Source organism: Spermophilus citellus (genome assembly GCF_964194105.1).
Source record: "Spermophilus citellus genome assembly, chromosome: 6".
Taxonomy (NCBI): domain Eukaryota; kingdom Metazoa; phylum Chordata; class Mammalia; order Rodentia; family Sciuridae; genus Spermophilus; species Spermophilus citellus.
This window is the reverse complement of record NC_138187.1, coordinates 80,801,026-80,824,548: the sequence shown is the minus strand read 5'-3', so window position 1 is coordinate 80,824,548 and position 23,523 is coordinate 80,801,026. Positions and strand designations below refer to the sequence as shown.

At 40.5% G+C, this 23,523-nt stretch overlaps 1 protein-coding gene across 16 annotated transcripts in view; it reads right to left on the bottom strand.

The window, feature by feature from the left end:
- Nucleotides 1–23,523, bottom strand: part of KIAA1217 — a 406,156-nt gene that overhangs the window by 255,735 nt on the left and 126,898 nt on the right. Inside the window, exon 1 of one of the 16 annotated variants that reach the window (XM_081297959.1) lies at nt 12,314–12,332. The exons of the other annotated variants lie outside the window; for them this stretch is intronic. The gene's annotated coding sequence lies outside the window, so the exon portion shown is untranslated. Of the gene's footprint in view, nt 1–12,313; nt 12,333–23,523 lie in introns of those variants that run through there. 16 annotated transcript variants of the gene reach the window in all.

Here is a 23,523-nt window from a genome sequence, read left to right as displayed (position 1 = left end):
TCACGTAACACATTGGCTATATGATGTGGTTTTCCCAATATCTATAGCACTAAACTTCACTTCTAGGGACATGATTACAAAACTCAGCATTATAGAGCTCCTTACCCTCCAGAATCCTATATTTTATGTCAATCAAAATAGAAATAATCCTAAAATTAAAGGCATTTTAAAAAATAATTTTGATGCCAAATTGGAAAAGAAAGCTTCAAAAGTACTTTGAAAATGGAGCCAAAGTACCCATTAAAGGAAAAATTACAGGCAAATTAAGAATATGCCTTTTCCAATGACATTGAACCTCAGTAATTTTCTCCATGATGATCTAAAACCCTATAATTCTCATAGAAATCTGGCAATCTCATCCATTTCCCCTTGGCAGAATAAATAGACCAGTATATGGTGTGGTTTGTAGTTCAAAGAAATATTGCTTTACAATGGAGGTTGGGGGCACATGCCAGGACTACTTGAGTATCATCAAAAGAAAGAAATCTAAGCTATACTTCACATTGCAGTAGCTTAATCCAGTGCCTTTATTTTTCATGCTTGCTAATTGGCAAACAGATGAAAATAGGAAAGATGTTGTGATCCGTGCAGTTCACTGACAGTGCACTCTATTTCATTGGGCTATACGCATATAAATTGCCTTCATGTTGATGGAGGGATGAGTTTTAAGTATTTGATCTAATAGCCCCCCAAAACAGAATCACTAGAACCTCAGTGGGTGAGCATGAGTCACCCATGACACAATTCAACAGAGTGTCACAGTGTTTAGTGACCAAACCAACTCTTTACAGTAACAACGACCTTCAGTTTGGGTCTAGAATAATTACTCACAATGGGGAAGGTTTATTAAGAGAGAAATTAAAAATCAAATACACTCCTTTGGAAATCAAAGAATGTATTATGAATTTTCTATTTCTAATGCCTTCACTCCACAATTAGGGAAAAAGTCCAGACTGCTGACTGGGGTGTATCTAGAAGTTGGGCACAGCAATTTGACTTGAATTCTGTTTCCACTACCCACTGCCCACTCTCATGGTGATGGAGACTGCCCTGACTTAGGTGAGGGCCTATCGGAGATGGTGGGAAGAGAGGAGATGAGAGCCCCTTTCACTCAAACACAGACTGAGAAATTTATTTAGTATTTTATGGAGTAGAGGGCCCCAATCTTGGGATGGGTATTGACACAATTATCTGCATTGTGTGAACATTTCATAGAACTTCTTGAAGAAATCAGATCTATTTTATGGTGGGAGATACACAGAACAAAGACCAAGGATTCCTGGTTCCAGAGTCAAACCAATTCCATTATCAATCTGCCTGCAGTCTAGTAAGCCCTGCAGGAATGGGCAGATGCCTGAATCCAAATAGTAGCCTTCATGTTTCTGCCAAAGCATAATTTTCTTCCTATATTATTGCTTTTTGATGAATGTTTAAAGCAATCCGTTTTAAAATGGACAAAGCTTGGCAGGAGGTTAGCAAGTCAATTAATTGGCAGGGAGAAAGAAAAGCACAATTTTACACACCACTATTTAAAGAGTAATTTCAAATATAACAGGTTGTTAACATACTATGCATATAGAAACGTTCATCTGCCCAATTTTATGAAAATCCAGTATAAGGATATAAGAATTCTGACATTTCTATCCAAACAAATCAGGGAGCAACAATTTGCATAGCATTCTTTCCTGTTTACCCAGGTCTTTTTTTTTTCCTGTTGTTGTTTTAGTCTAGATAGCAGCTTCTTGTGCTATAAGTAGAGTTTATGGTAGAGTGCCTGCCTAGCATGCCCAAGGTCTTGGGTTCGATCACCACAAAAATAAATAGATGGATATACAGATAGATAGCAGCTCCCCAAGTAACTGTTGGCTTGAGTGCACAGATGATTAACTGCTATGTGGGGAGCTGCAGGGTAGGAAGCTGCAGAGTTAAAGGGTTGGCTACCACTGTCAATTACAGGGTAATCAGAAAGCATACCATCTCTTTAATTAAATGTAAGATAATGGGAAATGCAATTTATGAAAAACAACCCACACCAAAATATCAAGACCCCATTTATTGTGGAGGGGCAGGCAACCCATGCAGTAACACCAGCAGAATATCAAGTCATTTCTCAACCAACATTATGCCTAGATGAAAAGAAAACATTCAGCTCACTTTAGTTGGTGCCTTTTCTCTTTCCAAAGCACGGTCACTCCTATTAAGTATTAAAATACTATAAAAATAGTTTGACTGTTTAAATAAACCTACTTAACCTTACTGCCATTCTATCATCCTTTGAGGGTCAGTTTAAATATCTTCCCTTTTCTGAGAGAGAGTCCTTGCATCTTGGGAGAACGCTTTCCTCCTCGGGGTTCCTATAAACTTTTACTCATATGACCAAAAGAAAGTTTATTTCAGTGGTTCTGTGTATACCAGTCTCTGCCAATAATGTTCTCCTGGAGAACATTAATGGTCTTTATTCATCTTTATGCTCCCAGCAGCTACATGAATTCTTGGCTATTAGTGGATGTTTAATAAGAGTTTATGTAATTATATTTACAGAGAAGATGAATGGCACAACATTATAAATAACTCAAGCTCATTGTAATAAAAACTGACCAATTTCTACTCCAAACTTTCACCTCTAATAATACCCATGACAGGATCTCAACACCATTCTGGAAGATATCTTTTGATCCCTGTCATATAGCCACAGGGGGAGGTGCTGATGAGTAGCAGAATGGCCAAAAAGTAATGGTTCCAGAGGAGAAAAGATGAAGTATTTGGATAACCAGTAAGAAATGATCCATCTTCAGAGTTATACAGATTTGGGGTTGAGTATAGTGTGGCCTTCGAAGTTCTGTATAAAACACAGCATCTGCCTGCCCTTTCTTCTTAGTAATCTTATTTCATTCATCTGCTCCTCTTCTAAAGTTAAGTCTTAGAGCTTAGGATTTAATTTCTCTCTGAATTGTTTTACTCAGACTTCCGTGATTCCTCATTCCACTCCAAAAGATGTCAGTCTCCCATTAAGCATTCCTTATCTTTCCTTACTACTCAATGTTCTTGTAGCTATTTAATGTTTTATCCCCCCCCACAGCATGCTACAATATATAAGAAGATAGAAATATGATCCATCTTGCTCAGTGCACCCACAGCCCAGGAGAGTACCCAATGTAAAATATAGACTCTGTTTATTTAGTGAACAGAGGGAAAGGGGAAGAGGGGAAAGGAAAGCTTTCACATGAAGATAACAGAGACAAAGATGTTAGGATAAATGTGGGAGCTATGGTGGCTAGCCCAGTGTCCCTCCCCCCTCTACTCTTCCACCTCAGAGCTTATCAAGAAAGGAAAGGGACAAAGCTGAGAAAGACAGCCAAGAAGGAGGCTGCTTATGGGACAGTACACATTGTCATGGGATAAAGGAGTGTGAGCTAATATGAAGATGATGGTCACAGTGTTGTCAGATAAAAAGATTTTTTTAATATTCTTAAAAGGTTCATCCATTCATGGTGGCATTATCGAGATGAGATGAGAGTTGTATCAGCAGATTTAGTGAATTTGAAACCATTTGTAAGATCAACATAAGTATCATGTATGGTTAAAAAGATGAAGTCTTTAAGCCCAGAAAAATGATGACAGTCATGACCAATATCCTTGAAATACAGAAGCTAACAGGACAGTGAGTTCAGGCTAAATCAATTTAAGAAAAACTTTGATGATAATGAACTGGTACGTCAGATAATTCCTTTCCCTGTTCTTTACAAATCATCTATGTTGTTTTCACAGTATAAGTTCTTATCCTAGCTGTCCTCTAAAACAAATCTTTGGAGGAAAAGACAGGAAACATGTTATCACTCACAGTTCAATGGTTTCCTGGAATGTTCTGGGCAATTCCCTTTGTGTGTGCCTCCCCCACTCCCTCTCCCTCCGCCCCTCCCTTCCTTCTCCTTCTCCTTCTACTTTTTTAAACTCTAAAGCTGGTCTTACTAGTTCAATACCCACTTCACCTTTCATCTGGTTGGTTACACAATGGTGTCGACCTGCTAAAATTCAAGCATGTCTGCTGTTGTTCTATCTTGCCTACCCCCTTCCCTAATTACCACTTAAGTATGTGTTCACAACAGTTCTTTAAAAAGACACCTTCCTCCTGTTGCTTTACATATTTCAGACATATAACAAAAATAGGGGAAGACAACTTTGAACCCGGTATTCACCTTTATTATAAATGTTCTCCCTAACTTTCTCAGAGAAAAGAAAATCATACTATATTTGTATGATAGAGTACGGTAGGCCCTCTGAAGCCACAGGTTGGTTCTGCATCTGGGGGTTGTGCATTAATGCATTTAACCATGGGTCAGATATACTGGGGAAAAAAATTGTGCTGTGCTAAACATAGACTATTTTTCTTGTCATTATTCCCCTCCTCCAATATTATAACAACTATTTACATGCCATTTACATTATATTAGGCATTATAAGCAGTCTATGGAAATTATCTAAAATATACAGGAGGATGTTGGTAGGTTGTATGGAAATACTATACCAAATTACATCAGGGACTTGAGCAACTGCAGACTTTGGTATCTCTGGGGTCCTAGAACCAATCCCCCATGGATACCAAGGGTCAACCATATATCAAGCACTAAATTTATAATCATCTTACCAAAACTTTTAAAACTCCTCCCAAATCTAAAACTCAATGGACAAAATACACACACACACACACACACACACACACACACTTTTTTTCATAATAAAAATGTTAGAGGCTTTCCACGCCACACAACTGGAACATAATCCACTCAGTTGGGTAAATCTAGTCTGTAACAATGTCAGTCTCAGAAGGAAACAACACCCTCAAACCTAAAACCTTAAATGTTTTGTTGTTAATCACCCAACACACGTGGGAGACAAGCAACAGATCTTTGACTAGAAAGTAGGCAAATGCCTTCCTTAGAGTCCAGATGAATCAAAGAGGGACACTAGATTTAGGCATCCAAGAACCACCGTGTTCTTCTTGGAGATCCTGAAGACAGCATTCACACTCTCCCTCTGTGGGGCTGAAACCCAGCAGGACACAACAACGTGGCCTGGTGTGGCAAGCATTTCTTGCAAGAGCTAAGCACAATGGGAAGACCCAAGACTTTGCCTGCGGGGCTGGGGATGTGGCTCAAGCAGTAGCGCGCTGGCCTGGCATGCGTGAGGCCCGGTTCGATCCTCAGCACCACATACCAACAAAGATGTTGTGTCCGCCGAGAACTAAAAAATAAATATTAAAAAAATTCTCTCTCTCTCTCTCTCTCTCCTCTCTCTTTAAAAAAAAAAAAAAAAAGAATTAAAAAAAGAAAAAAGACTTTGCCTGCAAGTCTCCCTGGCCTTCTCCACTCCCGGAAATGGTCTAGTGTTTTGCACATTTTTAATTCCAAGTCACCTCTTCAAGGACATTTCCGTAACAGTGACAGAGCAGCAGTCATCATTATTGCAGAAACACAATTAGAAGGTTTATAGAAAGATGTTAATCTCTTGTATATATTTATACACACAAAGAAAAGTGGGTGAAGCCCTGGCAGGCACATGCGTGTTCTCACGTACCAGCCCAACTCTGGAACAGAGAAGGAGCAAGACTAGAAAGAATGGATGACCTCAGATGCAACACCAAGTGGAGCCTAAGACACTCACAGATGAGCCTACTTATCAGCAGCATTTTCATTGGTGACTGGACGTTGGCCTCCATGACAATGAACTGACTCAAGAGTATTTTAATAAGGCATTTTATCTTGAAGAAGGCCTCATGTAGAACTCCCAATTCACCTAGCCCCATAAATTGGGACTTTACTGGATGTTTACTTAACAGTCGCTCTGATGGCAATATTTGATCACCTGGACTCTCAGGATTTGATCAGCCACTGCTTCACCTTGAGTCCTTTTCTCCTTCTGTGATTGTCGATGGATATGTGGAATGACACTGGGATGCTCCTCAGAGCAACCTCTCATAGACTTCCCACAGCCATAAATCACCATTAGCATTGCCTTCGATACCAACCTCAGTTCCTTGGACCTTTCTATCCCTTTTCTCACTGTCATTGCCTCTTTCCTCTTTGAATCCTCTGCAATGACTGGGCCTAATGCTATGAGATGGATCCAGCACATTACAATGGTTCTTGAATACCAAATGCTCTTTTTCTATACGCACAGGCATTGAGGAGCTTCTTTCTTCCTTGAATCTGAAAACTTGCATGTCAGGAACTGGATTCTGAAAGGCCAAATCATTCCATCAACTTTGTCTTGGCTCAGTTGCTTGAAGAGCTCGGATATCTAAATTTAGATTTTCTTCCCCATGGCTTAGCTCAGGCAAATATCCCTCCCAGGCAAAAATCTATCATTAGGATTCCCCTGTTAAAGCCATCAAAGCCTGGGAGAGAGTACTTACCAAGTCCCAAGTACAGAATTAGAACTTAGACCCATTTTCCCACAGAAATAATGGAAAAATCAGAGGACAACAGGTCAGCTCAATAGCAGAATCTTTACTTGCCCTTCTGTAGGACAACTTGGGAGGCTGGTGCCAAATTCCACATAACCAGTTTAAGAGACAGACCTTCATAGCAATAAACCATCAACTGGGAAAGTATAGAGAAGTATTGTCCTTGTGCAATGGCAGAGAAGTATTGATGCATAAGGTATCTGTGGCCTTGAGAACCACCACCTAGCATGAATTAAATGATTACTTCATATAGTTCTGTAACTTTTAAAAAATAGGCATTTTGGCCCTCCATCTCCAATACTATGAATCCATTATTACTTTACCTCTCCTTATGAGAGTCCTAAAGTAAGAACAGACACTTCATTTCACACACAGAACAGAGGAGGCAAGATAAAAATAAATAAATAAAAATTTTAAAAAGTCCAGTACTTAACAATTTTTGACAAGTCTAGAGAAAAGGGTTGTAGTCAAAAGTTGTTCACAGATGATTTTATATTTCAAAACTGTCTTTTAGAACATTTTGTGGCTTAAGAGTGTAATTAAAAAACAAATGTTGATTACAGCAGGATTGATTATAACTGGTTAAGAGCCACTTTGGGTTTTTGTTTTTCATAGTAGCTGCCCCAGGTCAGGGGCTTTCTAATTGCCTTTAGAAAGCCCAAGGAATATGTATGAAAACGTGCCACCTGAAGCACAGCTGCTTATTTCTGCATCCCCCTCCTAATTCTTCAAAGAGACCTGACTCTCGACCTCGTTTTTCTACCTGGAACTGCGTGCACATGAAATCCAAGCTTCTGATTGTACTGCGAGAGTACTTTGATTTAAATTATCTTTCCTTCCTCCCTGGTCTCTCGTAACTGAAGACTAAACCTTTTTTTTTTTTTCTTTACAGGGTGAGAAAAACAAACACAAGGAAGGAAGGCCCCTCAGTTTCCTATGGGCTCAGAGCTGTAGGACTGGAATTTTAAACCCTGGGGAAAATAACCAAATGCAGACACCTGAGCTCTTTGGGGCAACTGAACCAAACACAATGGATGGAATCCTCTGGCCTTTCAAAATCCAGCTTTGCAGGAGAAAGAGCTTCCATTCTGGTGTGTGTGTGTGTGTGTGTGTGTGTGTGTGTGTGTGTGTGTGTGTGTTTTCTCAAACCCTTCTCTTTCTCCAAATGAGAGAGAAGATGGCCCCTTCTACAAGGCACAGGCTCCCTAGTGATTTTGTCACTTTCAAGGGTGCTCAGCCTCCAGACACAGGGTGTGGTAGGAACACACATTTCAATTCCAGGCTCTAGAACTTTCCAGAAACAACACCAGAACAGGACCCACATACAATGCCTGTACTCTAGTAAAGTTCCTATTAAGGTAACTCCAGCCAGGGGCAGTAGTGCAGGCCTGTAATCCCAGTGGCTTGGGAGGCCGAGGCAGGAGGATCCCGAGTTCAAAGCCACCTCAGCAAAGGGGAGACACTAAGCAACTCAGTGAGACCCTGTCTCTAAATAAAATACAAAAGAAGGCTGGGAATGTGGCTCACGTGAGTGCCCCGAGTACTCCTCAGTTCAATCCCCAGGACACACACACACACACACACACACACACACACACACACACGTAACTCCAATTGATCTGGCTGACATAATTTCATTTAGGAAAAATGATAGGAAATGGCCAAAGTTTTATTTATGAACATGGACATTCTCTCTTAGTCTTAAGACAGGCTCACTCACAAGACACACAGGCAGACACCGCACTTTTTTTTTTTCCAATCCGAGAGTCCCTGGGTGGCTTATCTTAGCTAGACTCTCATCACAGTTGAACAGGGTAGAAGCAGCTTAACTGCCTGCCACGTGCACATACTGGAATCAGAGAGTGGTTCATCTTCCCAGAGCTGCCCCTGAGCCCTGGGCTTTGAGGGGAAATAACTTCCTGCGGAAGGGTATCACCTTTGTTAAGACAGTGCCGATGGACATCACAGGCTCATTGACACCAAAGCCCCAGAACGACGGGAATTGCTTGTGTGCTGGGTTTGCTCACTGTCATGCGCGGGTCCAGGCGACAGTACTCTTGTGCTGGGCCCTGATTCTCAGCCTGGGCCTTGGACAGATTTGCTTTTTCATTCATCTTTCACTTCATTGTGATGGTTAATTCCAGATTTTCAAAGCCAATCAGGGTTTCGAACATGCTGTCTTGGTGTGTGTGTGTGTGTGTGTGTGTGTGTGTGTGGTGTGTGGTGTGTGTATCTGGGGTTTGGAAAACAATAAATAATCAAATATAATATTCTCTCTCCCACCTGCAATCACTTTCCTTTTCCCATGCAGAATCTGCTTACATAGACCACTTGTGATAGACGGCACTTCTCAGAGTTCTTAAAGACTGATGCAAGCCCTGGGAAACACGCACCTGGGAGGAAACACCAGTGGACTCCCCTGGCTACTTGTGTGGCCAATGAAGGAGGAGAAAGATGGGAGGCAGGACCTGAGTCAGAAATCAGAATACTCATCCACCCAGAATATGTCAGGGCGCACCCCAGGTCCCCTGGGACTGCTAGATCATCCTGCCTTATCCATATCCTTCTGCCCCCCCTCCACAAACTCATTAGCCTGAGACAGCAGGTCTCCCAATTCCACATCTTTGACTAATTCCTTGTGTGTCCCTGGATAAGTCACTGGAGCTTTCTGGCTTTGGAGTCCTCATCTGTCACATGGAGAAGACTAAAAATACCTTTTCGCTCTTCCATTCTTCGGTTCTCTGAGATAAATTTTGACCTGGGTTCACTTGGATTCTCAGATCAGGACAAAGACTTAGCTGGGCGCAGTGGTACATGCCTGTAATCCCATCGGCTCAGGAGGCTGAGGCAGGAGGATCACAACTTCAAAGCCTCAGCAACTTACCGAAGCCCTAAGCAACTTAGCTGACCTTGCCTTAAAATAAAAAATAAAAAGGGCTTGGGATGTGGCTCAGTGGTTAAACGTCCCTGGGTTCAATCCCTGGTGCCAAAAAAAAAAAAAAAAAAAAAAAGACTAAGACGTAAGTAGGTGGTCTTACTTTGACAAGCAAAGGGTCTGGGGACCCCATGATTCAATCAGGAACCCATGAAGGATACTGCATCCAATGATGGAATCAGGAACCCACGAAAGATACTGTATCCAATGTGGGCTAACCTCAGGTGTCTGGTGAATCTGTGTGGACTATGTGACCAGCTTAGGGGAATTCTGAGCACTGTTCCCTTGTTACCTGCCATCCTTCCTCAAGAAGAAGCTCATGCTTCTGGCCAGCTGTTTCTCTAATAAATGATGCCTACCTTTCCATTTCCTCAATACACTAAAGTTATAAAAAGCCATTAGAAAACCAGGTAGAAACTGAATGGCCTCTCCCAAACAGAATATCCTTAAACCCCCTCTTCTAGCAGAAGAAGAACTAAAGTCTGTGCAGAAGCCTTTACCCTAACCCTTCTCATTGTTTTTGCCCATTTTTCTTGCTGTAACAAAATACCTGACACTGAAATATTTATCAAGGAAAGATGTTTACTTTGGCTCGTGGTTCTGAAGGCTGGGAAGTCCAAGAGCAGAGCTCTAGCAAGGGCCTCATGCTACTTCAACTCATGACAGAAAGCAAAAAGGCATTCAAACCCTAACCTGCTCTCACAGTAAATAATCCAGTCCTTCCAGAATTAATCCAATCCCTCAAGATTAAACCAGTCCCACAAGAAAGGCATTCATCCTCTTAACAACCTAGTCACCTCTGAAAGACCCCACTTCCTGATACAACGTGGAAATCAAGTTTCAGTGTGAGTTTTGGAGGGAACAAACTATATATAAATCTTAGCATCCATTATGCCACTCTATCGTTTGGACCTGAAATGTCTCCTGTTCCTGCACCCCTCCCCCCCCCCCCCCCCCCCCCCCGTGTTGAAGGCTCAGATCCTGGCTGGTAAGGCTATTGGGAAGGTGGTGGACACTTTAGGAGATGGGTCCTATTTGGAGGAGGCAGGTCACTGGGGGCATGTACTTGAAAGTTGTATCTTGTCCCCAGTCTTCCCCCTAATTCCCAGCTGCCATCAGGTGAGCAGTTCTACTCTACCATACACACACTGACATGCTGTTTTGCCTCACCACCAGCCCACAGTGACGGGGCTAGGCAAAATGGATTGAAACCTCTGAAACTGTGACCCAAAAGAAATATTTCCTCATTTGAGTTGATTTTCTCAGGTACTTTGACATAGCTATGAAAAGATGACTAACAGCCACCAATTTGATGACTGTGTATTTCCTTACCTCACTCTGCTCATACTATCTTTAAAAATATTTTTTTTCTGACCATCTTGGTTCTATACATTTATATGTACTCAAACTCTGCCTGTCTGAAATATCTTTATAGCTCTTCTAAGTTACTGGATCTTTCTTCTCTTCTCTACCTAAATGGCCAGCAGCTGTTTTGTCTTCCTGTGACTATATTATGTGTCTTATTCTGAAGTTACTTTTCATCAACTCAACATTCCATTTCTTACTCCACCTCCTTCTGCTGCCAGGGTCGCCTGCTCAGTATCATCTCAGCCCAAAGAAATCTGAACAAAGCATGCTGGGCCACAGAATTAGCCTCCAAACCTGAGATAGCAGCAGCACAGTCTTAACCAAAATGTTTGAATGCTCACACACACACACACACACACACACACACACACACACACACACACCTTCATATTGCACATGATTTCTCTTAAAATTTAAAACTCAGACTTATTAAAACCCCAGTTGGTTCAGTTCCTTTAAGAAAACACTTTTTTTCTCCACTCTGTTCCTATAAGAAACTTAGTAACCAGGCTTCGTTTCCTAAGGTTTCTTTCCAGAACATCTTCATTCTGGCAACAGGAAGACAGGCCCGTGAAATAACAGATCAGATACAAGGATCTGTCAAACAAATCCCTGTTCTAGGGCTTCTCTTTTTTTGAAGTTTTACTTTTTTTTTCTACGTGGGCTTCAATGAAAGTCTCTCCCCTGCCTCCACCATCTCAAAACATTCTCCTCGTGGGAAGACAGATGATCAACTTCCCAGCACTGGAAAGCCTGGAGGCTTCTACCATCCAAGTTCTGAGGACTGTAGGCGACTGTGACAGATCAACACCATCCTCATGCCGTGTCTAAGTCAAGCAGGAGCAAGATGGAACGTGCCAAGTCTCATCCACGTTTTGAAAAGGTGAAGCAGCCCAGTTCCAGGGCAGCAGTGCGTGTTTAAGAAATTCTTTGGGCTGGGGGTGTAGCTCAGTGACAGAGTACCTGCCCAGCACGTAGGAGGGCCTGGGTTCCGTCCCCAGCAGCACAAAAAGAAAAAAAGCAAAAAGCAAACAAACAAAAGCAAAGTGTTAGGGCAGAACCAGAGGGAGAAGAGGAAGTAGGGAAAAGCAGTTTTTTTGTCTTAAAAAGTTTTAACCAGCAGCACTGAGTTTGTAACTTTCATGGCATTTCCAAATCGGAAGAGTAAAGACACATGATTTCAGAGTCCAGCAAGGTAAGATGCATTGATTACACCCTACCTAGAAATAGTCTGTTACAATCAAAGAAAAATGCTTCCTTTCTTTGTGCAGCAAAATTAAGAGATGTTTCAGAATAAAGAAAAGCAATTTAATTATCATTAAACAAGGTTTAACTGCTTTGAGCAATCATCCTCTCACTGAGAAGCATAATTGAACTTAAAAGAAACCTTGTAACCTGTGGCCCTTTCTGGCTCCCACTCAGCAAGAATTGGCCAGGAACCACCCACTTTCAGGAGAGCCGCCCAGGTGATTGGGAACATGACACAGCAGGCTAGGGACCCCAGAGAGGAAGGCAACCCCCACCCCTGAATCACACCACTTCTGTACCTGGCTTCTGGCTGGTGCACTCCGGGGCCCCCGACAGCAGAAACACATGAGTCCTCCTTCCTTCTGTGGCCTTTCCCCCAGAGCACAGACTGGAGGCTCCATGTCCACATCCAGTAGTGGCTATCGGCCAGACCTTTAACCTTCTCAGAGCAGTCAAGAGCCTGGCCCGCGAGTGACAGGACCTGCCCCCTTCACACTTAGCTGGCCTTCAGTCTTACACATTCCTTCTAGCAAGCTGGCCTGACAGACAGGCTCAGGATTGGGAGTGTGATTCACAGGTAGAAAATACCGGTTTTTCATTGCTATGCAGATGCAGACTGGGTGGGGTGGGGTTTAGGTAAATCCGGATGTGGACACCAAAAAAAAAAAAAAATTCCAAAAACAAAAATGAAGGCAAGAATGTGTCTCTTTTTCATATATCACACCTGACCAAATAGGCTCCACCCACATGCCAATCATTGAAGAAATTAAAGTGAACAGAGTGGTGGGAAGGGGCCACTTACAGCTTGCAGGTATACACGGAGACAGTTAATATTCACAAGCGATGTGAGATTAGAGACAGATTTTTATGTAATTCATACAAAAAAAAAAAAAAAAGAAACCTTGATCATGGCTTTATTGTCAAGTGGTCAAGTAGTCAACTGTCTCAATGCCAGTGTTTGTTCAAATTGCTTGAGCCTGAAAAGCCATGTAGGCATGGTGAGTCTGCATCCCTTGTGACCATATCTGCCTCTAAAATACGCCATTTGGGAGCTTCTAGAACAGGAGAATAAAGAATAAAGGGGTGGGGGATATAACATTCAAATGCCTGAGACCCACCAGGTAGGTGGACATCCCTCCGTCAAACATTCTTGATGGTGAGGTTTATGCCACTCACAGCATCTGACCGCTGCTGTCACTGGGCAGTTTCTGAAGATCAAGTCATGCTATTCAAAGGTCAGAGTCAGAAACCTGGATTCCAGGTGTTAAAGGTGCTAGTGGGAACTCACAGTCCTGGGGCTGGGAGTGTAGCTTGGTGATAAAGCACAGTAGCTTAGTATGTGCACAAGGTCTTGGGTTCAATGCCCAACACCAAAAACAAACAAAACAAAAGCAAAAATCAGTGCCAACATTGCTTATCTGTTCTGCCAACCTTCACCGGGTATATTCTGAGTGCCCAGCCTGAGTGAGGATAGGGGAGAAACTTAGAGTTGGCTCCTTGAAATATACATTATTTAATTTTTTCCCACTGAGAGCAGATAAAAAGGCAAAGGTTTGATGTACCATTATGTCACTGGAAAAATCCAAACTCAAGGATTCATAACAATGTATCCCATTTCACATTGCTACATCAAATGTATAGCTTTTCTTTTCTTTTTTCTTTTCCTTTTTTTTTTTTTTTTGTGATGAAGAGGAAATATTTAAGTAACCTGCTGGGAATGGATTTAGAACTAGAGGGAAAAAAAAAATACAAAATATCTACATTTAGCCTTTGGGCTAATGACAAGAATGATGCATTGTGCTCCTGGACACTAGGCATGAGACCCGGTGGCACAAATCATATCTCCTCAAGATTCTGTAAACTGCCCACCGTGTGTTTTGGGGAGCCCTAGAATTAGTTCTACAGGTTCCTTTAAGGACAGCCACAGAGACAAAAAAGAGGACAGGCTTGCTTAGAAGTGTCCCCCAACCCACTCAAAGGAACTTCTGTGTACTGTTTGAACAAAAGCTAAAAATATTTTATCACTCTCCTACTTAAAATCTTCACACTACCCAAAGAATGCACTCCAAAGTCCTAACTGTGGCTTTATAATTCCAGCTGCCTCTTTCATGTCATCTGAGTCATTCAACAGACAAGTCTCTTCCTGCCTTGGGGTCTATGCACTTGCTGCTCTTCTTCCTGAAAAACATGCCCATTATTTGCCTAGCCTGTTTTCTTACCTGGCTTCCTTCTCATGTAACTCTTTTATTTCCTTCATAGCAAGCCCCTCAGCAGTGGCTTCTTAAAACCATGGATAGTACTGAATCTTATATAAACTATGTTTTTCATATATATATATTTCCCCCCCTCTTCAACATATTCAAATTGCCAACCAGCATGACTTGTGCTTTGTGGCCATTATTCAGTAAAATAAAGGTTATCTGAACACAAGTAATATGATATTATGGCAGTTAATCTGATAACCAAGATAACTAATAAGTGACTAATGGGAGGGTAGCATATATAATTTGGATACACTGGACAAAGGAACATTTCACATCCTGGCAGGTACAAGATTTTATCATGCTACTCAGAGTGTGATACAATTTTAAAGTTGTGAATTGTTTATTTCTAGGATTTTAATATTTTCAGACTGAAGTTGATAGCAGGTAAATGAAACTGTAGAAAGTGAAACCACAGATGAGGATGGAGGACTATGCTTTCTTCTCTGCCTTCTCCCATTAGATTCTAAGCTCTGTGAAGGCAGTGAGTGGTCCTGTCATCTCATGTAGTGTATTCCCTGTGTCGGGTGCAGGACCTATTTGAACTAAAGTTTCAGTGCTAAATGAATAAATGGTAGTTATTTTTTTTCTAAATCAAACAGATCACATATTGCTGTACTATCTTTATGTTATTCAAAATTATTCTCACTTAAAATTCAATTAGCATAATTTCATAGAGTTAAACATCAAAACCACATTCTAAGGCCTTTTCATGGGTCAGTGGAGAGTCAAAGCCACTGGTTCTGAAACCATTTGCCTTTAAGTAATGGAGTAATCTTGTACTAGTCAACTTTGGATTCTTCTCCATGAAATTAAGATGAATCCCATCATATTCAAAGAACCTTTCCACCTTGAACTTAAGACAATGATTGGGTAGAAATTAATCTTTTCTCACAAAATGTTTCAGGAGATGTTTCCATTATACTTGCTGCTATGTACTGAGCTTCTACCACATGCATGGTACTGTGTTAAGTACTTCTCATATAAGGCCTCTGATCTGCAACCAATTTGCTGGGTAGGAATTCTCAGCCCTTTTTTTCAGATGCAGAAGTGGAAGCTTACTTAGATCAGGTTTGCTCAAGACCACACAAATAGTAAGTGGTAGAACCAGTTCTTAAAGCTAAGTCTGGCCAAGAACAAAGGTAAGATCCCTCTCATCTCTTGCACTGTTTCTTGGAGAAAGCCTACAAAAACATTAGGTTAGGGTCATAGTCTGTAGTAGAGTCAAACAGGTAAGGATAGCAGGTGTGGACAGAGAGTGGGGGGTTAAAGTGCACCCTGGAGTCTATATCCCCATATTACTGGGGCAGCTGCTACTTAGCGCTACCAAAGATTCTGACAGTGTTTCTTGACCATATGATTTTTTTTTTTTTTTTTTGGGTCAGGATGTAAGAAATTTGATTTTTAGGTGAAAATGCCTAATTCTAAACCATTCAAAGTGTTAGTGGTTTTGTGTGTTTTGACTCTTATTTATTTTTTGCAGTGCTGACGACCAAACTCAGGGCCCTAAAGCATGCAAAGTGTGTACTCTACCACTGAGCTATACGCATAACCACATTTTATCATTTTATTGAAATTTGCAGAAGTCATTGAGCAGGTGTTTCTGAAGACCCTGGCCCCAAGACAGATGCCTGCCAATCTATTCTTATGTCTAAACCTCTGAAAGTTGCCCCATTTGTCTCTAATTCCAGTAAGCACTTTTGCAATCCACATGATTGCAACTGCTCAAAATGTATGAATGGTGCCATGCTGTTAAGTCCCAAGAAACGTCAATTGTTCTTTCTTTGAGGTGAAATCTGAGGGCCCCTTCACAGAGTACAGGTTTCTGAAGGAAGAGATTTGATCTGTGCGTGAGGTTTTCTTCCTAAAATGCCAGGAAGAAGATTGCTTAATAAATGCTTTTGACATTCCTGACAAGTAATCTTCAGGCTTGACTCCAAGGCTAAACTAAGCTCTCCTTCCCTCCCTCCCTTTTTGAGAGTATTGCTAATCAGTAGCAAAAGGATGGCTGCTCCAACTCCATCAGGTTGCTCAACTCCACCCTCTGGTGTGTCATTGAAATGGAAAAAAAGTAAAGGTAGGAGGTACCAAAGAGAACTTCAGGCTACAAAGGCATGTGGTAAATCATTCCCAGCATGATTATAGTGTTTGGAAATCCAACCTCATAAAAAGAGCCACAGTTTTCATAGCACACCCCTCAGGGAGCCCAGAAAAAAAATGCCCTAGGCTGAATCAGAATTGCTGAGTTCAAATCCCCATTCCTTTGCTTAAAGAATCAAGTCTCTAAATTTTTCTGAGCCTTGGTTGCTTTATTCATGTGTCTCTCTTCATACATATAAAAATAAAAACTTTTTTTTAAAAAAAGAATTATATTTGAAACTTTGCGTGAAAGTTGACATATAGCAAGTGATATATTACATATGGAGATTCTAGTACCCATATTTATTTGCAAAGATTTGAATGCATACAGGGAAAATTTTTATTGAATTGCATTAGAATGCAAAAAGGCATATGAGATTTGGATGTATATGTCTTACAAAGCTAATGGTATTTAATATGTGGAGGAAGAAAATATTGTAGATGATCATGATATAGCAAATTTGGCCCATTTTTCTGAAGATTTAGAAAAAGTTAGGTTTTAAAAAAAAGTTCAATTGACCTTCCTCCAACCCGGGCTACAGTAATTATGTTCTTTTTAATTGAATTACTTAAATTGCAGCTTTCCCTTGATTTGCACACCACAGCCACAGTTTTTACCCTTTTTCCTCTAAGTAGAGTTGTTTCTCATTAATTTTTAGGTTAACCAACTAATGCCAGGCATGTTTATTCACAAAACACTATATTAAGAGGCATTTATTTTATATGTGTTCCCCTTTTGCAAATATTTGCAGTAAGCTGCAGGACTGATATTTTTATGAAGTTAAATAATAATAATAATATATTTAGGGAAAGCACAAAGTTTCAGAAGTAGCTTTTGCGAAAGAGGAAGGAAGAAGAGTTTAATTACAGTGAAGACAGTTAGTTACTGGTTTGTGCTAACAAATCAAACCCCCTACACTTGAGGTTTGACTGCTTTCTGCGCATCTGAATTAAAGAGGAGTTGGAGTTTAAAACCATGTCTTAAGATTTTGCTTGGTGATTTGGGAGTATAACATGTGTTGTTTCTTTCCTTTCACAAGACATCCTCTGACAGTGTGCCTTCTATTCTTGACTTGCTCTGCGGTAAACAAAAAAGAGCTTACAGTCTTTGAAAATCTAAATATTCTGTGTATGAAAACAGGGTTGTTATTTTCACTTAGGAAACAGAATCATCAATATACAGGTTTAGACTTCCTACAGAAACCTAAATGGCCTTTATCTACAGTTGAGTCTCAGTACCTTGGTAAGGGGTGGGATTTAATTATAAAGAGATATTTTGTACGTTGGATCAAAAGATGCCCTGCCCTACAAAGATGAGTTTACTCTATTTGTTGAAAAGTACCAGCAACTTAAAAACATTTAAATCAAACACACCTGATACTTGGAATGCAAAGCAGGATTTGTTTAGAAAGGAGGGATTCTAATTGGAATAAACTCATTTAGGGAAGACATCAGAGGCGGCTGCTTCTATAAAGAAGGACAGAGGAGAGACCTGCTTCCCTCTTCAAGGGACAACTCCATCAGTATAAACATACACCTGCTTTGATACATGACATGAAGTCACTTTTCTCAGCCTACCTGGAAACTGCAGGCTTAGCTCAAAAGAACACATGCTATACTCCAGGGCAACTAGTTTATTCTGTTTTTAATTTATGTTTTTATTAGTGCATTATAGTTTTATATAATTGGTTTCATTTAAAACTGGTTTTTCAGTATCAAAGTATTACATGTCTGTGGTAAAAATGTACATAGTAGAGAAATACAGAAATTAATAAAACTTGCTTCTCACAGCTTGCTAGTTCCTCTCTCTGATTTATTGGACATCATTTTAGGAAATTTTAATGTCTAGATAAGTATACAGAAAATGTATATGCTTTCTCATACAAATAGGGTCCACCCTTTTTAAAAGAAATAGGATCCTGTTATCTCTACTGCTCTGTAGCTCATATTGCTTATGTAACATGATTGGTTATGTGTCCATACGTGGATGGAGGGTCTCCTTCATGTATTGCCATGACTGCAGAGAACTACATTACATGAATGTGCCAGAACATCCTCTGTGATATTCCTATCGATACAATAAATTGGTGAGTCTTTCTTAGAGAAAATTGGGCGATACTTTTCAACTCTAGTGATCCAATTTGACATCAAGAAATTTGGCCTTCTGATGTGCTGACACGTGCATCGTTCCAAAGAGGATCAGTGCAGTACTATTCATAACAGGGAAAGGAAAAAAAAAAGCAATCTAAAGAGCAATTAAAAAGGGGTCAAGTTAATATATTATGGAGCCACAGTTATAATTGCTCTGAAGAGAGTAGAGTTTTAAATAAGAGTTTGTGCTATTCTCGAAGTCATAAACACATACATCCACACCCACACACCCCACAAAGAAGAAGCTGAAAATTGTCCTTTATGAAGCAATTGGTTGGAATTGCTTTCTTCTGGAGTCTTAAAAATTAACCTGAGAAGGGAACCAAATAATAATACAGTTTTTTAAAAAAGGAGTTTATATAACCTTTCTCAGTGCAAAATGACAAAACAAACTTGTCCTTCTGGAATGACAAGCCAAATAGTGGCTACAGCATGTTTTTCTTAGTAATGACTACTATGTAAATGAGACCTGACATCCTCCTTGATATTCTGAGAGGTATCCACCAACATTATTAATGTCAAAGAGAGAAAATGACCAAGGGTCCATCTGGTTCTCTGTTCTCTCAGCCATTCCAAACACGGGAGGCGGCAGCCTGCTTTGCTTCTGAGTGGCAAACAGTATGGTCAAAGAAAGTCCTCTCAGAAAAGTCTACGGCACCATGTGGCAGTCCTTCAGAACATCTCTGTGACTGGGCCTTGGGTTTCTTCCTCTTACTTGAACACAACAAAGCAGGGGCAAAGAGCCCAGGAAAGCTCACAGTGCAGAGGACGCCCACCATTAATTTTATGGTCAACATGATCATCTGCATTTACCAACCCTAATAAAACTGAGAGTGGGAAATACCTTTCTTACTTCACTTGCTTAATCATGAGCAAACAGAAAGGAATGGAAGGTAAAATCACACAATAGAAACGAGCTGTGAAATTAAACCGCAATGCAGAATCCTGGGGCCATCAGAACCAACAGATGCTAACATCGACCTGTACTGACTGATGGAATTCATGTGTCCCATTAAATTAGCTACTGTCTGTAAGCTCTGGTTAAGGTTTTGTCCACATGCATAATATTTTGCATTTGCTTTTGTGATTCATACAGCTGGGCATCTGAACGTTATTTCTGCTACCTATTTAGTCTGTTTTCTGGAAACAAAAGCAGCAGAGTTTCCTGTCTTTAGGATAAAGTTCATCCTAGTCTACCTAAAGCCATCCTGACTGCACTCTTCCCAAGACATCCCACAGGTCTCAAGACTTCCAGCTGCCCTAACATCACACAACTGTCATAATGAACCAAGCAGGGGCTTATCTCTTTAGTTATGAAACCATGAGGGAGAGCAGATTTAGTGACAGAATCTTGCCTTCAGGGCTGCAGGTGTAGCTCTGCCTAGAGCACTTGCCAGGTGCACGTGAGACCTTGCACACACACACACAAGTAAAACTGGGGTGTTTCTGATGGAGTTCAGGAGAACTTTCTGCTCTCTGATTCCTCAACAGCCAGCCTGAGAGAAATTTCTAGATCCATTTCTGGCACTGGGAGATTCCAGTACTTTTCTTTTTGAAGAAATTACTTACAAATAACTTACATGAGAATTTCAAAACAGTTTTTTTTTTACAAGAGAATAATGTAATACTTAAAGATCGCTATCTCCTTTATGAAGAAACTTTTAAAATTCAGATGCTGTATTTATTTAGAATATGAACAAACCTGTAGGGGTTTTTCAATGAAAACATATGCTATGAATGAGAAATGGATCCAGGCTTCCAGTGCATGACACCCAATTCTTCAGCCCCTGAGCAGGGATCCTCTGACTACCCAAGTCTTCCCTAAGTCCTGGTGCAAAGTACACTTCTAGAGCTTATCTCTGCTTACTGACAAAGAGATCTCTGATCACCACAACAAGTATGTACAATATGAAGTTTCAATGGAGTTTTAAAGCATGGTCTGCAGGATTTAAAAAAAGAGTAAGAATGTTCATTAGTGATTCCAAACCTATTTGGAATCTTGGTACCCTGTTGCTGTTAGATTTCCTGGCTCTCTTTCCACCTCACAATTGCTGATTTGGGGTTCTGAAACTTTGAATGAAATACATATTTGATTTCAGACTTCTAGATCTGCCCTTGAGATAAGATAACCAGAGCTGGAGCCAGCCTCACAGCCAATTCGTCTGACCACTGAGGTTATCTGCCAATGAATGGGCTCAGCCTTGGCGGTTCAGATGTCTGTCAAAAGCCGTCCATTAGAATCCCACTTGATGGGCCCACCCAAGACTTCTGCTAAAAGACCCTCCTTCCAGCAGTACGGCGGAACCTGAATCATTTTGAATAGCGTAACATGGAAAAAGTGGAAAAATTGGAAAAGTTGCTAGAAAAACTCTGGAACTAATAGAGTATTTTCCCTGGCTAGAAACACGACTACTAAAAATAACACAATGAAAAACATATTTGTCTCTTCCACACAATGGATGCAAAATATAATTATGGACTGTGTATCCGTCTGGGATGAAGACAAGGGAAGAGGTGCCAACATCCAGAACACAAAGGGAGTAAAGGGACAGTATGTCCAACTCCTGGCTGGCTTCTGCACCCTGTGGAACTCCCAGCCCCCAGCTGACTCAAGTTTCTGCTCAGCAAATACCTGTAACATCAAACCCGATTCTTCTCTTGGGGCTGAGAGAAATTTGAGGCAGATAAGGTTTTAAAATTTAAATCTATGCAGTGGATTAGAGCTCCTAACAATAGAAACCAGTAAAAAGTAAATTAATACTACTTCTATATTCCTCTCTAGGAAAAAGACATAAGTGTAATTAACTTTATTTTTTAAAAAAAAGAATATCCTAGGTCCTTTGACACACTTAACATTTTGTATTTTAATTAATTTATAAGAATAATTGCTTGCTGCTGGGAGTTATTTTAGTCACATTATTTTTTTTTTTCTATGCTCCTTGAGATCAGAAAAAAATGCATACTGGTTTATTATGTAGTGTTTTTCTTTCTCTCAATGAGCCATGATTTCTTCATCTGTAAACTGAGAATAAAAAGACTCTGAGAGTCTCACTTGGCTTTTGTAATGATAAGACAAAGGATGGGGGGGGGCACTATAAATAGTCCAGTTTCTTATAAATAAAAACAATCCTTAACACCTGAAGTATTAATGCTTAGAACTGTGTCTAAGGAATGTTGCTCTTGTTAACCCCATTTTATAGAGAAGAAAACTGAGGCTTAGGGATACGAATTTACTTTTCCCAAGTTTACACAGTTAATACGTGGCACTGCCAGGCTGCAAAGTCCCCTTTATCATTCACTCTTGCAATAACTGTGGCAACCACAATTTCCTATGAATGGCAATCCCGGTGCTAATCCAGGCTATCCAACTGCAAAATTTCAGGAAGTCTCATGTTCATGTATTAGTTTCTAGAACACTTTAAAATCTATCAGCTTGCTCATAAGTACTTTTTGTTTCAAAAGTCCAAGTTCCGACTGCACAGGTATCTTTAAATTCTGTGCCTTAACTTCACGTGCTGCATGTAAGAGACAAATGAGTTCTCTTTGTGTTCCTTTTAATCTTGGTGGACTTAGCTGCTCACCTCAACTGTTGTGGTTCAACTAACTCCCTGATCCACAGCAACCTGACTGATCCTTATCACACTCAAAAGGCTACCAAGATGTTTACCTGCCATCAGCGTGCCTGATGCAAACAGAAACCCCCCTACTCTCAGGTGTGGGGGTTTCCTATTTAAATAAAGCATGATTTACAAACAAACTACCTTTAACTACCCTCTTCCCCCAAGAAGCCTTTGTCTCTTTTCTCAGGTATTTAGAACTCCTGTTTCCCTAAAAGTCCAGAAATGAATATCTCGAACAGAATTTTTTTTTTAGTCCCAGAAAATGCATCTATGAGAAAAGTATACTATCCACATTAAAACAAAACAACATAACATGCAATGTTCCTGAGCCTGATTCCAAGACAATTTTTGTGCTATTCCAGGGATTTTATTTTGGGGAGAATTTTACAAGGTGAACATACAGAACTATACATAGCCTCAATTTTGGAGTAGAAGAAGAAAATGCATGCACAACATCTGGGAATAATCAACAAATATGTATAGTATCTCAATTCTCAGATGGTCTTTCTAATCCTTATCTATGGCATTCTTACCACATTATTCACAGGGCACAATCAGCATAATGCATAAGGCATCTTTTGTTTTTCAGCCCTATTCAAAAATCTGGGTTCATTCAACAACAACAACAAAAAGCCCTTAAAACAGCCCTGAAGCTCAACATTCAGTGTGGGAAAGCTGTGCTTATTCAGTTCTTCCTGCCAAGAGAACAATGCACAGAAACAGACCACAAGGTTTCCAAATAATTTTTGGCAATAACTTGGAAGGAAAAAAAAGACACATATTTACCTGCACTTAGAGCGCCAGAGGTGAGGCGGCCGTTAAAGCAGAAAATCTAACTGGTCTTCTGGAAGTTTTCGTCTCTCCTGCACTCCAGGGTCATCCTTCCGAGCTGTCAGGTAAACCCCCCTCCATGTCTCTGCTGTTTTCTTTTGCAGTTTTTCCCAGTAAAACTCTTGTCATTTGCATAAAACCGACTTGTAGCCTATAGGACTATTTGAGTAGCTACTTGTTAAATTGGCTGTCTTGACATGCTCTTTCAAGCATGACATCATAAATCTCCATGGAAACTCTAACCCCACCTGCCTACATGCCAACCTTACCTGTCAGGCAAAGACTTAAACAATCGTCTGAAATTGTTCATTAATGAAACCTTTTTAGGGGCTTTGGATCTCTGCACAGTGTAATTTGTGCTGTTGGCAGAAACTTAGCCAAGACCGATGGCTTCATTTTCAAAGCCTGAGCTGTTTTGCAGAAAACAATGATCAAAATTATAGGCATTCGTTAATCTGCCCCTCCCTGTCTAACAATGCACTTAATCAGTGGAAGAAAAAAACTACA